We start from the raw sequence: 14,247 nt of genomic DNA, 5'->3' as shown, positions 1-14,247 counted from the left end.
CATAAACCAGTTTCTCTAAGACAAAGGGCAAGCTGATGCCTTTAGCCAGGTGTCATCAAAGTTGATGGACCACCACCTATCAAGTGGCCATTCTTTGGCAAGGTAGGAACAAACAGATGTGCATCTTAGCACACAAAGGCATGAAACCTCTTTCACTACCAAATTCCATCACTCCAACCTCACAGAGGGAATTGATTTTATTGAGGGGTAACCCTCAGGAAAATGCGTTTCAAAGGGGGACTGGACTATGAGGTAATGGATAAAAACACCCCAAGGTATCTCTTCCTATCTGTCTCTCTCTCTATTTCTCTCTCTCTCTCTCTCTCTCTCTTTAATCTAAGAAGTCAAAAAGAAACAGCCTTTGAACTTTCAGAGCAGATCTTGGCCTGAGAATTTGGTCAGCAATGTTACTGGGAACATGTGGTAAGGGATTTCATCTTGAACTAAGTCTAGTTTATTAAGTTTTAGTACTAGGAAGCATTTTCTCTTTATTTCTCTTGTAATCATTTCTGATTTTAATGCCTTAAGCTTGTACTCACTTAAAACCTTTTTGTAGTTAAATAAACTTGTTTTTATTTTTTAATCAAAACTAACTCAGTGTTGTGTTTAAACTCAATTGTGTGGGTAACTTCATCTGAAGTAGAAAACTGTTGTATATTGATCCCCTTAGAGGGGCAATGGACCTAAAATACATGAACTATCCAGGAGAGGGCTGGACAGTGCAGAACACATGTTTTTTGGGGAAAATTTGGGACTAGGAGTGCTTTGGGGTCACCCTGCAAATAGTAACCAAAGCTGCTGGAAGCCCAAGTGTGGGTGGTGGTTGCTGACAGGCTGCTGGGGTCAGAGTTGTTGGACCAGGGCTGTGGTTTTACACAGACATTCAAGGTGTGACCTGCATGCTGTTTGTGAGGAATCCAAGTGGGAACTACGGCAGCAAAGCATTGGGAGGCACCCAAGGTTTCAGGGCAAGGGTGACACAGTCCCTCGCTGGTCTGGACGACACGGCGGAATGTTATATCTTCCAAACAGCCTTATTAAGCAATCTGATAGGCTGATGGAAATTCCAAAGGGCTTAATTTAAATCATACTGTTATTGCCCAAATCCATTGCAGTTGTATTCCATTTCATATGCCATTTTGTTATATCATGACTCAATTCCATGTCTGTGATTAACAGCACATAAGTACTTCTAAAATTCCAGACATACTTGTCTGAACATGAGCCACTGAATGTGTACAACACCCAAATACAAGGATCTGGCCTAAGCAGCAGGATGTGCACTGAATAACACAGTTAGTAGGCCATCAAGGAGTTATCTTTCTCCAGGCCACAGAGTAGCTGGAGAGTTTCTCCCCAGAGGCTTCTTCAACTAACATGTTACAAGGGAGCGGTGGTGGAGGGAAACCAAAGGATCTGAGCAATGGTAGGTGCTGCGATGTAAGAAGCCCCCCTGGAACTGGACCCCACACTACATAGAGGGGCACACTTCTTTTCAGTTCAGCTGCCAGGAGAGGTGGGGACTAAATTTGCCCCTATGTGCAGAGGAGATACCCTCTGGAGAGTTTCTGATAAACAAAGACTGCTGCATTGTCTTACTCATCATTAGAGGAGATCATTTTAGGTCTCTCCTCGAACATTTTTGTAAGGGGAAAAAAATAAAGATACTAGGACAATACTGAGCGAGAGCAAGAGCATGAGTTTTGTTTTAAATTGAGCTCTGTTCTGTGGGTTTGTGCCTAGAAAGGACAGAAACAGAGAAAGAACCCTTCTTATTTTTTCAGCTAAGCTGTTGAGAAGACTCCGGTGAGGCTTTAGCATCCCACCTTTTCCCATTCATCTGTCCATTGGGAATACCGATCAGTGGAGGCTTTGAACTGACTGACACATGTGCCTCTTTCATTTAAAACTTTACTGTGGGCTTGAAGGAATACAAAGTAAATAATAAAAAAAAAGAAATAGAAAAACACAACAAATCTACCTTTTTCTCTGTGTCTGAACATTCATTGAACTAACGAGCATCAGTGTATGTATGAAGGATTTTTTTGCTGACTCTTGGAGTAAAGCAACTTACATTGGTTTCAGTGAGGACAGAGAGTGTCCCGCAACAGGAAAATTAGAAACACAGAAGCAATAGTGTTTACTAAAAATGTATAACACGTACAAAGCCAGTTTTAGAGAGAAAAGACAGAGGAAGCAAAGACAGAAGGCAGAATCCAGCATCTTAAATCAGGAGCATGCCTGGAGCAAGCCAGAAGACTTTGAAGACCTCCCTCCGTGGAGGTCCAGGTTACCGACAAATTTCAGCTGGTTGCTAGAGATTGCTCTGCATTTGATGGCAATAAGTTATACCAAATATACTGGAAAGAGCATTACTTGTGCAATCCAGCTAGTTGAATGCAAAAATATATCTATTTTTTTTTTAAAGAGAACTTTCTTTTCTCCGCAGAATATCAAAGTCAAGGGAGTCACCCCCAGAGTTACACAGGTGTATTGGAGAGATGAATCTGGCCTGAAAAGTTTAATGTGGGGGTTCTCAAACTGGGGTTCAGGACCTGTCGGGGGTCTTGAGGTTATTACATGGGGGTTCGTGAGCTATCAGCCTCCACCCCAAGCTCCGCTTTCCCTCCAGCATTTAAAATGGTGTTAAATATATTAAAAAGTGTTTCTAATTTATAAGGGGGGTCACACTCAGAGGCTTGCTATGGGAAAGGGGTCACCAGTACAAAAGTTTGAGAACCGCTGCTTTCATGAATAGTAGCAGGTTTAGACAGATGGTACAAAAGACATGGGTTAAAGGCTCTAAAAATCCAGAAATAACATTATTTCTAGAATTTTTAACCAAAACCTAAAGCGTGGCCTCATTCATTTACAAATAGTTTACAATGGATGGCAAAGCAGACAAATTAATGAGCTTATGGATACACAGTCAGACCTGAAACAGAATGAAGTATAAGGATTTAGTATTGTAAGTCTATCACACGTCTATCATACACTGATCCATCAGACTATTATTTAGAAGTTGTTGAACCCTGAGTAATAAACTAAGTGCTGGTGTTCATAAATTCTGGAGTTGCAGAAATGAGAAAGCAGATTTTCTGCGTATGTTATGGATCAGCCTATGATCCATTGATATTCTCTGGGGGGAAAAATCCAACAGAAGAGTAAACAAGGCACTGAGCACAATCTTGCCTTTAGATTCATGCTGGTTGAAGCTTGTATTTTTAGTATGGATTGGAAAATTTGGCCAGAAAGGACATGAGAACAATTTTTTACAAGATTTTCAGAACTTCCCTCTCCTAGTTGAGCTGGAAGTGATGTAAAAACAACCCATCTCGTCCAGTGGCATTCTTACACTTCCAGCCTTAGCCAGAACCTGCAAATAGTGGCTATCATGTTAAAAAGACTTTTTGGATACTAGAAAAAAATATGGTTGAGTTATAGAAAGAGGGAAAGGCTCCAGTGTGTGATTCTTAAAATCACCAATCCAAACAGGCTCACCTGTGCCTGTTTTAGGACCTATGGATTTTATTTACAAAGGTGAAAGATAGGTATTAAGTACAATCACCAGTAGTCTCATCTATTCTGGCATTATTAGGGTATGTCTACACTTGCAAACTTTTGCGCCAAAAGTTATACCACTCAAGTCACAGATCCAGAGAAAGATAATGGCTGGATCAAAAATGCCTTAATTATCTGGAAATATATAAAAAAGAAATTGGATACAAAGACTTCTCTTTCCCATTTAGTAAGCAATCCAGGCACTCCAAACTTCATGTCTCAACTTTTCCACGAGACCACAGGTAGATGGGAGCAAAATAAACCGAATCTCTTAGATCAGATCTCCCACATTTCAGGCTTGAAAATATTTGAATAACTCACTCAACCACACAAGCTTAAGAGATCAATTTTTTTTACATGATTTCTGTAACAGTACTGAGTGGGCACCCATACAGTAAGCAAGGTCCAGACATGCAGATGAACTGCATATCTGAAGGACCATCTGCCATTCTCTGTGCATCTGTGAATACTGCTGGAATGGAGACATCGGATGAAGTGAGCTGTAGCTCACGAAAGCTTATGCTCAAATAAATTTGTTAGTCTCTAAGGTGCCACAAGTCCTCCTTTTCTTTTTGCGAATACAGACTAACACGGCTGCTACTCTGAAACCTGGCTAGAGTGAGTGAATATTGCCAAAATTTTTCCCCAAGTAGTCACATTTTTCTTTTTTTAAGAATTTGCTTCAGCTGTGTTCCCAGCCCTTTTAATGTCACTTTCCATGAATATTAAAGCAAATGAGTTATCTGGCATTCATGTTCACTGAAATGGCAAATTTTAAGCAAATATTGCAGACTATTTATGGAAAGCAGATTTTGTATTTGTAATCACAAGTATTTGCATTGGGAACCTGATTATAACCATTCATCCAGTCAGAACATTAACATACCACACGGCCTGAGTGTCCAGCTGGAACAGCTTGAAGTTGAACACTGAATATACTCACAATGAACACGTTACAGATGAAGAATTAAATGAAGAAATTATTTGGCAAATAATTTGATTAATAAATAATTTTCAGGAAAAAGAAATCTGTTTATAGACAATTTGTGAACAGATAAATGGGCAAAATTCTTCTAATAAAGGATTTGTTATCAATTATTCACTCAGCTGGTGCCATAGCATAATGACAGAAAAATGGAAAACGGAATTTCAGGACTCCATAGAAGATAACTCCAAATGCATACACCCCTTGTTGGCAAGAATACCACATACACACTTCTTCTGCTTGCGAATAATCATCAAAAATAATAAGCCCAAACAGACAGAAATTGTACAGACAGAGTGGCACTCATATTTTTTGGAACTGTCCACAGATTCAGACAGACCTACTGACTCACACAATTAATTGAGGTCTCATGCAAGCGGTGCTCAATTTGTGCCAGGGCTTGCCAGGGCTGAGTGCTGGCACCTCTAGGCTTGGCAGTTCATAGCCCCGGCACCTCTTGACTTGCCACGTCACTTATGAAAGTAAAAAAATTGCTTGAGCCCCAGCACCTCTTTCATTATAAATTAAGCTCTGTACGCAAGCAAAAGAAATATTTAAAAAATCTTGAATATATCATTTTGATAAATAGACATACACAAAAGCAACTCATTAGATTCTGGAATATACATTCGTATATAGTTGTATTAGAAGTATGTATTAAATGTCATAGTGTTCAGGGTGCTCTCCAAACATAGCCCACCACGTGCATATACTGAACATAACAATTTGTGCCATCCTGTCTATAAAAACTTGTCGATATACTATTGCAAAAAAACATTGCCCCAAATAGCTGTGTATGGACTTGTATGTAATGATGCCACCACAACAACCTGTGTATATTCTTATGCAGAACAATATACCAAATACTTCTTTTCCTACCTGCATATAATAATGCTGTACCTAATACCTGTCAAATAGTTAGAAAATACAAGGCGGACATAAGATGATATAAATTTAAACTAACTGGATCATTGGGAAGACAAACATTAAGAAGCATAAGTGAGTCAGATGTCAAGCCATGATACTATTACTTTTAAATAATTATCAATTTTTCCTCCATTGCATGGCATGCAATTCAATCTCTGCATTGCAGTTCACTCCAGAATAGGAACATATATATTGAATATACTTACAGAAATACATAGAAATATAGAACATGCAAAGTCATCAGAATGCATTCTAGGTGCTTTTGTAAAGCTGTATAAAAGAGAAATGGAGGATAGAATTCCTTTGTCATACACTAATCCACATTTACTTTTTAGGGTGAATCACTTGTGTGTGAACATTTACTGTAGTGAATTTGGTTTTGTATTACTCCTTTCATATTCCCAGTAACCATAACATCAAAATATTAATTGCAGTAGGGGCCTATATTGGTGGTCTCAGCAAGGGGGCCAAAAGTAGAGTAGACACAGAGTGAACTACCTTGTCACTCCTATCAAAAGAGAAAGGCAGATTGAGGAACAGATTGAGGAACCTTCCACTACTGCTGCCCCTCCAGCACTTGTTCTATGGAAAAAATGAGGACTTTAATTTCTCGGGTCAGCACCTTTTTCAAAGCATTAAGTCTACCTTAATAAAAAAAAGTGTAAAAAAGTTAAATCCCCAGACTTCCTATGACATTGGCGGCAATAAAGTTCCATCCATTTCCCCTCCCATGATCCTGTGCTCATACACTAAGTACATCTAACATCAATTCACTTATATGGCTTAAGCCGAATCTCGCTTACTCTATAGGTATATTTAAGGAGTGTTATGCTATTAGAGAATAGGGACTTGTCAAAGTGGGATTAACATCTTTCCTGCAGATTTAATGCTTTCAGAAATCCTTTATTACCCATGTAAATTGCCGAGTTTATGTTTATGATTCATATGGAGTGATACGATAAGTACTGTTGCTATCATTCATTTTCTGACATAAGAAGGGCATTTCATTCTGTTTATATGAAATACAAGGCTAAAGCTACTTTACCAGACAATGTGCCTCATTTGCCCCCTGTTAAGATATATGATTAAGATTTCAAGCAAACTGGTTGTTTGAGATGCAATTATTTTCCATCTACAGTTCCTGTTCAATTAGGATGGTCAGACCATTGGCACATGATACATTAGAGACCTAGACTTCCAAAGCTGTCAGAGCACAAGCCTAGTCTAGTGCTAGAATTATGCCAGAAGCTTCATAAATATAAAGGGAAGGGTAACCACCTTTCTGTATACAGTGCTATAAAATCCCTTCTGGCCAGAGGCAACATCCTGTTACCTGTAAAGGGTTAAGAAGCTCAGCTAACCTGGCTGGCACCTGACCCAAAGGACAAATAAGGAAACAAGATACTTTCAAATCTTGGGTGGGGGGGAAGGCTTTTGTTTGTGCTCTTTGTTTATGTGTTTGTTCTCTCTTGGGACTGAGAGAGGCCAGACAGAAATCCATCTTCTCCAACCCATGCTAATCCAAGTCTCCAATATTGCAACCAGTATAAGTAAGCCAGGCAAGGTGGATTAGTTTATCTTTTGTTTTATGTGAATTTTCCCTGTGTTAAGAGGGAGGTGTATTCCTGTTTTCTGTAACTTTAAGGTTTTGCCCAGAGGGGGATCCTCTGTGTTTTGAATCTGAATACCCTGTAAAGTATTTTCCATCCTGATTTTACAGAGGTGATTCTTTTACCTTTTCTTTAATTAAAATTCTTCTTTTAAGAACCTGATTGATTTTTCATTGTTCTTAAGATCCGAGGGTTTGGGTCTGTGTTCACCTGTACAAATTGGTGAGGATGATTATCAAGCCTTCCCCAGGAAAGGGGGTGTGTAGGACTTGGGGGGATATTTTGGGGAAAGATGTCTCCATTTGGTCTCTTTCCCTGTTCTTTGTTTAAAATGCTTGGTGGTAGCAGCATACTGTTCAAGTCCAAGGCAAAGTTTGTACCTTGGGGAAGTTTTTAACCTAAGCTGGTAAGAATAAGCTTAGGGGGTCTTTCCTGCAGGTCCCCACATCTGTACACTAGAGTTCAGAGTGGGGAAGGATCCCTGACAGAAGCCCTGGCATTTCAAGCAGGTGCTGACACACAAACACAATTAAGTTCAGTTCAAACACAGGCCCAGAACTCTCAGGTCCCACTTAGTAGCCATTTATGCATTTTTGACAGGCTTCACTGGGGCTCGGAAATGGTCTGAGTTTCATTACCCCAGAGCTGTGTCCATACATCCTAGCAGCACTGCATACTCCAGAAGTGTATTATTGTATTTATAAAATGCTTTTTCTTGAGGGCTACATTTTAAAAATCTCCGCTAGTTTGGTGGGCCTTGATTTTTGGGTGTCCACCTTTAGATTCTAGATATCAACTGTCTAGTCCCAAACCATGTGTTTACCTCGTTGTTAGAAATGGGATGGGGCTGGAGAGGCATTTTGGTATTTTTAAACAGGTAGAGTAACGCCTCACGGGTGATCAAGCCGGCCACCAAATGACAGCCAGTAAATATGGCACCTTCCCAAATAGTGCACTACCTGCTTTTGTTGGTGGTTTGGATGGGGAGTCCACAAGACACCCCCATGCCCATTTGTAATCCCGCTGTTCACTCGTGTGTCTGCAAAGGGAAGAAGAAAGCCAGTGAGAGAAAGGTAAAGTTTTTATAGGGAGATGTGCAGGTTCACAGAGGGAGGAGGAGTTGAAAGAACACGGAATGTCAGGGAAGATTATGTGCTAGACTACAGAGCGGTGTGGGCGTGAAGGGACTCAGGAAGCTGTAGACATAAAAAACCAGGGAGGTACTAGAATGAGGGAATAGGAATTGGAAAGGAAATCAAGAAAGAGAAGATCTGGAACCAACAGATGGGTAGAATCATAGAAAGCATACTATGCCCTACGTGCTTGTCATTTGGTAAAACCATGGTGCATTAAGAAAGGTATTTCTTGGGAGCAAAGCTGGCACCTCCTCCACAGCTATTCTGATCTCTACACACAGCAGCACTAGTATGCACATGAAGAACAGCTAAATGACTCATTGTTATGTAGATCTATGACCATTGTCCACCATAGCATGGGGAAATAGGAAATAGGAAATAGCCACAGGCAAGTACTCCATACCAGAATACCCCAAACTCCGCAGAACCCCCTGGAACAAACCTGTTTTCTCAGACTTGGCTTTAAGGGAAAGGATTTTGTACTACAGTGCTTCCAGATTTCATCAAATTAATAAAATATGCAAGGGGAAGATCCATGGACACTTTTTTCCACAAACAAGCACTTAGATTTGTGGTTCGTATCAAAACCTTCAGCCAATCCAATTCCAGACATGATATATAACTCATTTCCCTGCACCTCTCCCCAGGTTGCCATTTTAAAAATTCAGTGTAATGATGAATTCCTCCTCCAGAGGAATTCCTTCCTTGAAGAGATTAGACTCTACCAGACTTATCATAAAATGCTTGATCTTTAACAGAAGGTTTAGGAATTTTACTCTGACAGAGTTTTCTGTAACAAGAGCTTGCACAACATGAAGGTAAGGCATCTCACAGCCTTAAAGGAGCACTTAGCCTTTTCCTGAGATGGTCCTTTAAAATGAAAAACTGCTGCCTCTGGAGTGGTTAACTGACCACTTAATTAGATAGGGAAGCTCTGCAGATAATGTTTGACAGCACTGAACCAAATGAACGCTTTTAAGGATTTTGTGTAAAATATGAAAATACTCTACTGTCTGAGATCCCACATAGAGTATTAGGTTTACCTGCAACATGAATGGGGAAGGTGGGGTAGGAGCTGGATAGCACTTTTTTTGGACAATATTAAATGATTTAAAATGCAAAGTTTGATCAATCTTCTGCTTTTCTTTGTGTTAAGGGGAGATGTTGTATTTTTCCCAGTATCTACTGAGGATTTTTTATTTTTAAGGAGATATGTTTTTTGGTTTCCTCTGGAGCCAGATCTCCTATATGAGGGATTGGGGTTATGACTGTTGCATCAAGCGTGCACTCTGATACCTCCCCAAAGATTCAGATTCATGAGCTTGGGCCTCTATCCAGTTCTTGTAATGTTGATGAAACAACTAGGAAGTAAGGTTTGAAATTCTTTCCCTGGGCCATGGAGAAAAACAGTAGAATCAGTGAAGGGAAATTAAGTAAAACTAAAAGAACCTAACACTTAAAAGCATTGTCTCATATAGACTGAACAACAACAGATCTTATACCTCTCTTAATTAACAAGAGAACTATTGGTAGGTGTGATCTCATAAACAATATTCCATACCGGTACCAAATAGACTCAAAGTCTTGTTGATAACATGAACTACTATGTTTTCTCTTTCAGACTGCATCTTTTTGTTTGGATGTGGATTTTTTTGTATTTTTTTTTTGGTGGGGGGAATGATCCATGCTGCAGTGGAAGGAGTTGGAAAGAAGAGTAACTGTTGTTTTTCCAGAGGATGGTGGGTGATTCACATGGGGAATGGAAGGAGCATTTTTGAAGAGGTGGTGCATGGGAGGGGGGAGGGTGCACAGAGGAGATGCCGATGTTCTACTGTGCATTGTTTCTCTGCAATGTAAATACACCAGTCCAGAACAGATAAGCTGTAACCGTTCAGTTACAAAACACCAAGTTGGATATCAGGGGAATAATGTTAAGAAAAAAAGACCCTAAATGAAGCATATGTGACCAGTCTGTAGCGTCTTTACAGAGCATGTTGGGAGGGGAGAGGGGCTCGTAATTGTCTTGCAGCTGCTTTCTCTTCCTCAGTCCAGGAGGGTGGCAGGCCAAGCTAGGATGAGCTTTCGTCCCCTAGGGAAGATGGCTGATTAAGCTGTATTTAAGCTTCTTGAAATACACCTCCACTTTTCTAGCATTGTTTTGGTCCCAAAGACCCTAGGTTCTTCATGTAAACTGTATAGATATTCTCACTTATGAACTGTGTCAAGTCCAGTTGGAAAGAACTTTAGAGGAGGGCTCACATCCAGTCAGTAAAATAATTCTTCTAGATCAGATTTAAGAGGGACAAAATGTGAAAAGTGCTATCTATTCATTACAATGAAAAGCAGACAGGGCTCTGGGGAGAAACAATAGTACTTTTTTCAATATCACTTAATCCTAATGAATAACCAGGGAAAGTGTGACACTCTGTGCCCCAAAACAGTATCCTGAAACCCCCATATTCACCACTTTTATATAATTATGATATATTTTCTACAAAGTATGCTTCATGAGGTATCATTTTAACAGTCTTGATCTTTTGTACATTAATATCCTGTTGGATTGTATGTGCTATCATTGTGTGGGAAGTTATAAAATTTTGCTAGGTGTGTATGACTGAAATATGTTGTAAGGTTGGGAACATCCACAAGTAGCCTTTCAGGTATAGCAGTGGAGCAGCCAGATACTGATTATGGCCTATTAAGGGGAATCCACACTCAAGAGGCCTACCCCAGAAACTGTATACAATGGAGACGTCTCAGAGAGAGTACATAGACAATGGAGACTGCTTGATTCACATCATAGCAAAGGGTCTTTCCAGCAAGCTAGAAGAAACTATAAAAGAGGGGAAGTGACATCATCACTTGACCTCTCTCCCCCCACAACCCAACACATGGAAACACATCTGGAGAACAAAGACTGAACTAGAGAAGTGGTCCCAGGCCAGAAAGGAGAATCCCAGCTTGTGTAGTAAGAAACTATACTATTAGGGTGAAACACTGCTAGATTCAAATCCTGTCTAGTTTATAGAACACAAATTCTGACTTTACTTTTATTTCTTAGGTGACCAACTTTAATCTGTATGCTTATTACTTAGATTTTAAGTGATTATATCTTTCTGTAGTTAAGGTAAAATATAAAACAGATTTATTATTATTGCTGGAAGTGCTTGGGGAATCTGCTCAGTGAACAAAAGCTGGTGAATGTCCTTGCCACACTGAGGGAGGGGTTGACTAAATAATAAACTTACACTGGTCAGGCTTCTGACCAGTGCAAGATGGTACAGCTCAGGGTCCTAGGCTGGGGAGCTGTGGGGAATTGACTGGAGCCTCTTTATTGTTGATTCATGAGTGGCTGGGTGAAAGCATTCATGCAACTCAGTTGGATATGGATGGCTGTGTTAGTGATGTACCTGGAGAGGTTTGCAGCTTGTCACAGCATCACACAGAGGGGAAAACCAGGTTGGTAAGCAAGAGGGCCCAGCAGTACCCCAGTTCCAGGTTGCACCATGGGGAACCCGTCACAGAGAGACACTAAGAAAAAAATGACTACTTCCCCCTCTCTAGTGACACACTAGATGGCCAATAAGATTAAGACACTAAGGGTCAGGAAGTGCATGGAAATAGTGGCAAGGACTCAAAGGGAGCTCTGCAGAATGTTCAAAAGAACAAGTGGAAATAACACAGCAAATAGGAAGATATAATATAGCTTCCCACTAGAAAAATGTGTAGCTAGAGGGTGTGATCCAAGAATAAATATTTTTCTTGCCTCAAATAGCCCCACAGTGGAGCCCATTCAATGGCTCATCTTTTATATATGCCATACAGGAAATTCAAGAAATCTAGATTAGGACAATTTAGAGGGCAAAACACTTAGATGCTCACATCATAACCTTAAACTTTCTCCCAGTCTTGATTGGAAGGTGAATAGTGTTGTGGTTAAAAACTATTCAACTGATACTCTGGAAATCTGGGTTCAGTTCTGGGTCTGTCACAGGCAGCTTGCATGACCTTGCACAACTCACTTAATCCCTCCGTGACTCAGTTCCCCATTTGTAAAATGGGGACAATAATACTTCCTCCCACACTCTGGCTGTCTTTATTTACAATGTAAGCTCTTCTGGGCAAGCTCTCTCTATATGCATTTTTACAATGCCTAATATAAACGGAGCCCTGAGTTTTGGCCCCCAGGTATTACCTTGATAGCCATACCACAACCATCAGTAATTGAAGTTGAGTGTCCCTGTCACGGTTCCTCCCCCACTCTGAACTCTAGGGTACAGATGTGGGGACCTGCATGAAAAACCTCCTAAGCTTATCTTTACCAGCTTAGGTCAAAACTTCCCCAAGGTACAAAATATTACCCCCGTTATCCTTGGAATGGCCGCTACCACCACCAAACTAATACTGGTTACTGGGGAAGAGCTGTTTGGACGCGTCCTTCCCCCCAAAATACTTCCCAAAACCTTGCACCCCACTTCCTGGACAAGGTTTGGTAAAAAGCCTCACCAATTTGCCTAGGTGACTACAGACCCAGACCCTTGGATCTTAAGAACAATGAACAATCCTCCCAACACTTGCACCCCCCCTTTCCTGGGAAATGTTGGATAAAAAGCCTCACCAATTTGCATAGGTGACCACAGACCCAAACCCTTGGATCTGAGAACAATGAAAAAGCATTCAGTGTTTTACAAGAAGACTTTTAATAAAAAATAGAAGTAAATAGAAATAAAGAAATCCCCCCTGTAAAATCAGGATGGTATATATCTTACAGGGTAATTAGATTCAAAAACATAGAGAACCCCTCTAGGCAAAACCTTAAGTTACAAAAAAGATACACAGACAGAAATAGTTATTCTATTCAGCACAATTCTTTTCTCAGCCATTTAAAGAAATCATAATCTAACACATACCTAGCTAGATTACTTACTAAAAGTTCTAAGACTCCATTCCTGTTCTGTCCCCGGCCAAGACGACTACAGACAGACACACAAACCCTTTTTTTTTCTCCCTCCTCCCAGCTTTTGAAAGTATCTTGTCTCCTCATTGGTCATTTTGGTCAGGTGCCAGCGAGGTTACCTTTAGCTTCTTAACCCTTTACAGGTGAGAGGAGCTTTCCCCTGGCCAGGAGGGATTTCAAAGGGGTTTACCCTTCCCTTTATATTTATGACACGCCCCCCAAATCTCAGCTAGGGTGAAACACTGGCTGGGATTTCTTCCTGGAGCTCTAGGAAAACAGAGTTAATAAGACACATGCATCTCTAAATATACTACCAAGTACATAAAGACTAACAATATTTTCCACATCTCAAGGACGATTTTCCAGTTGATTCTGGGAAACTTTCACGGGAGAGTGCATCAGCCACTTTGTTAGAAGCTCCTGAGATGTGTTGGATGTCGAAATCAAAATCTTGGAGAGCTAAACTCCACCGAAGAAGTTTTTTGTTAGTTTCTTTGACAGTGTGAAGCCACTTTAGTGCAGCATGGTCGGTTTGCAGGTGGAAACGCCGTCCCCAAACATATGGGCGTAGCTTTTCCAGAGCGTAGACAATGGCATAACATTCTTTTTCAGTGACTGACCAGTTGCTTTCCCTCTCAGACAGTTTTTTGCTGAGAAACACTACAGGGTGGAATTCTTGATCAGGTCCTTTCTGCATTAAAACTGCTCCCACACCACGCTCGGATGCATCTGTGGTTACTAGGAACGGTTTGTCAAAGTCTGGGGCCCTTAGTACAGGGTCAGACATGAGTGTCGCTTTAAGCTTGTTAAAGGCCTTCTGACACTTTCCGGTCCACTGAACAGCATTTGGCTGTTTCTTTTTGGTTAGGTCTGTCAGTGGGGCAGCGATTTGGCTGTAGTGCGGTACAAATCGTCTGTAATAACCGGCCAAGCCTAAGAAGGATTGAACCTGTTTTCTTTGACTTTGGGACAGGCCACTTTTGGATAGCATCCACTTTGGCCTGTAGGGGGCTGATAGTTCCTTGACCCACCTGGTGTCCAAGGTAAGTCACTCTGTTTAGGCCTATTTGA

This window comes from Lepidochelys olivacea (genome assembly GCF_965140295.1).
Source record: "Lepidochelys olivacea isolate rLepOli2 genome assembly, chromosome: 7".
Classification (NCBI taxonomy): domain Eukaryota; kingdom Metazoa; phylum Chordata; order Testudines; family Cheloniidae; genus Lepidochelys; species Lepidochelys olivacea.
This window is presented reverse-complemented; position numbering follows the sequence as displayed.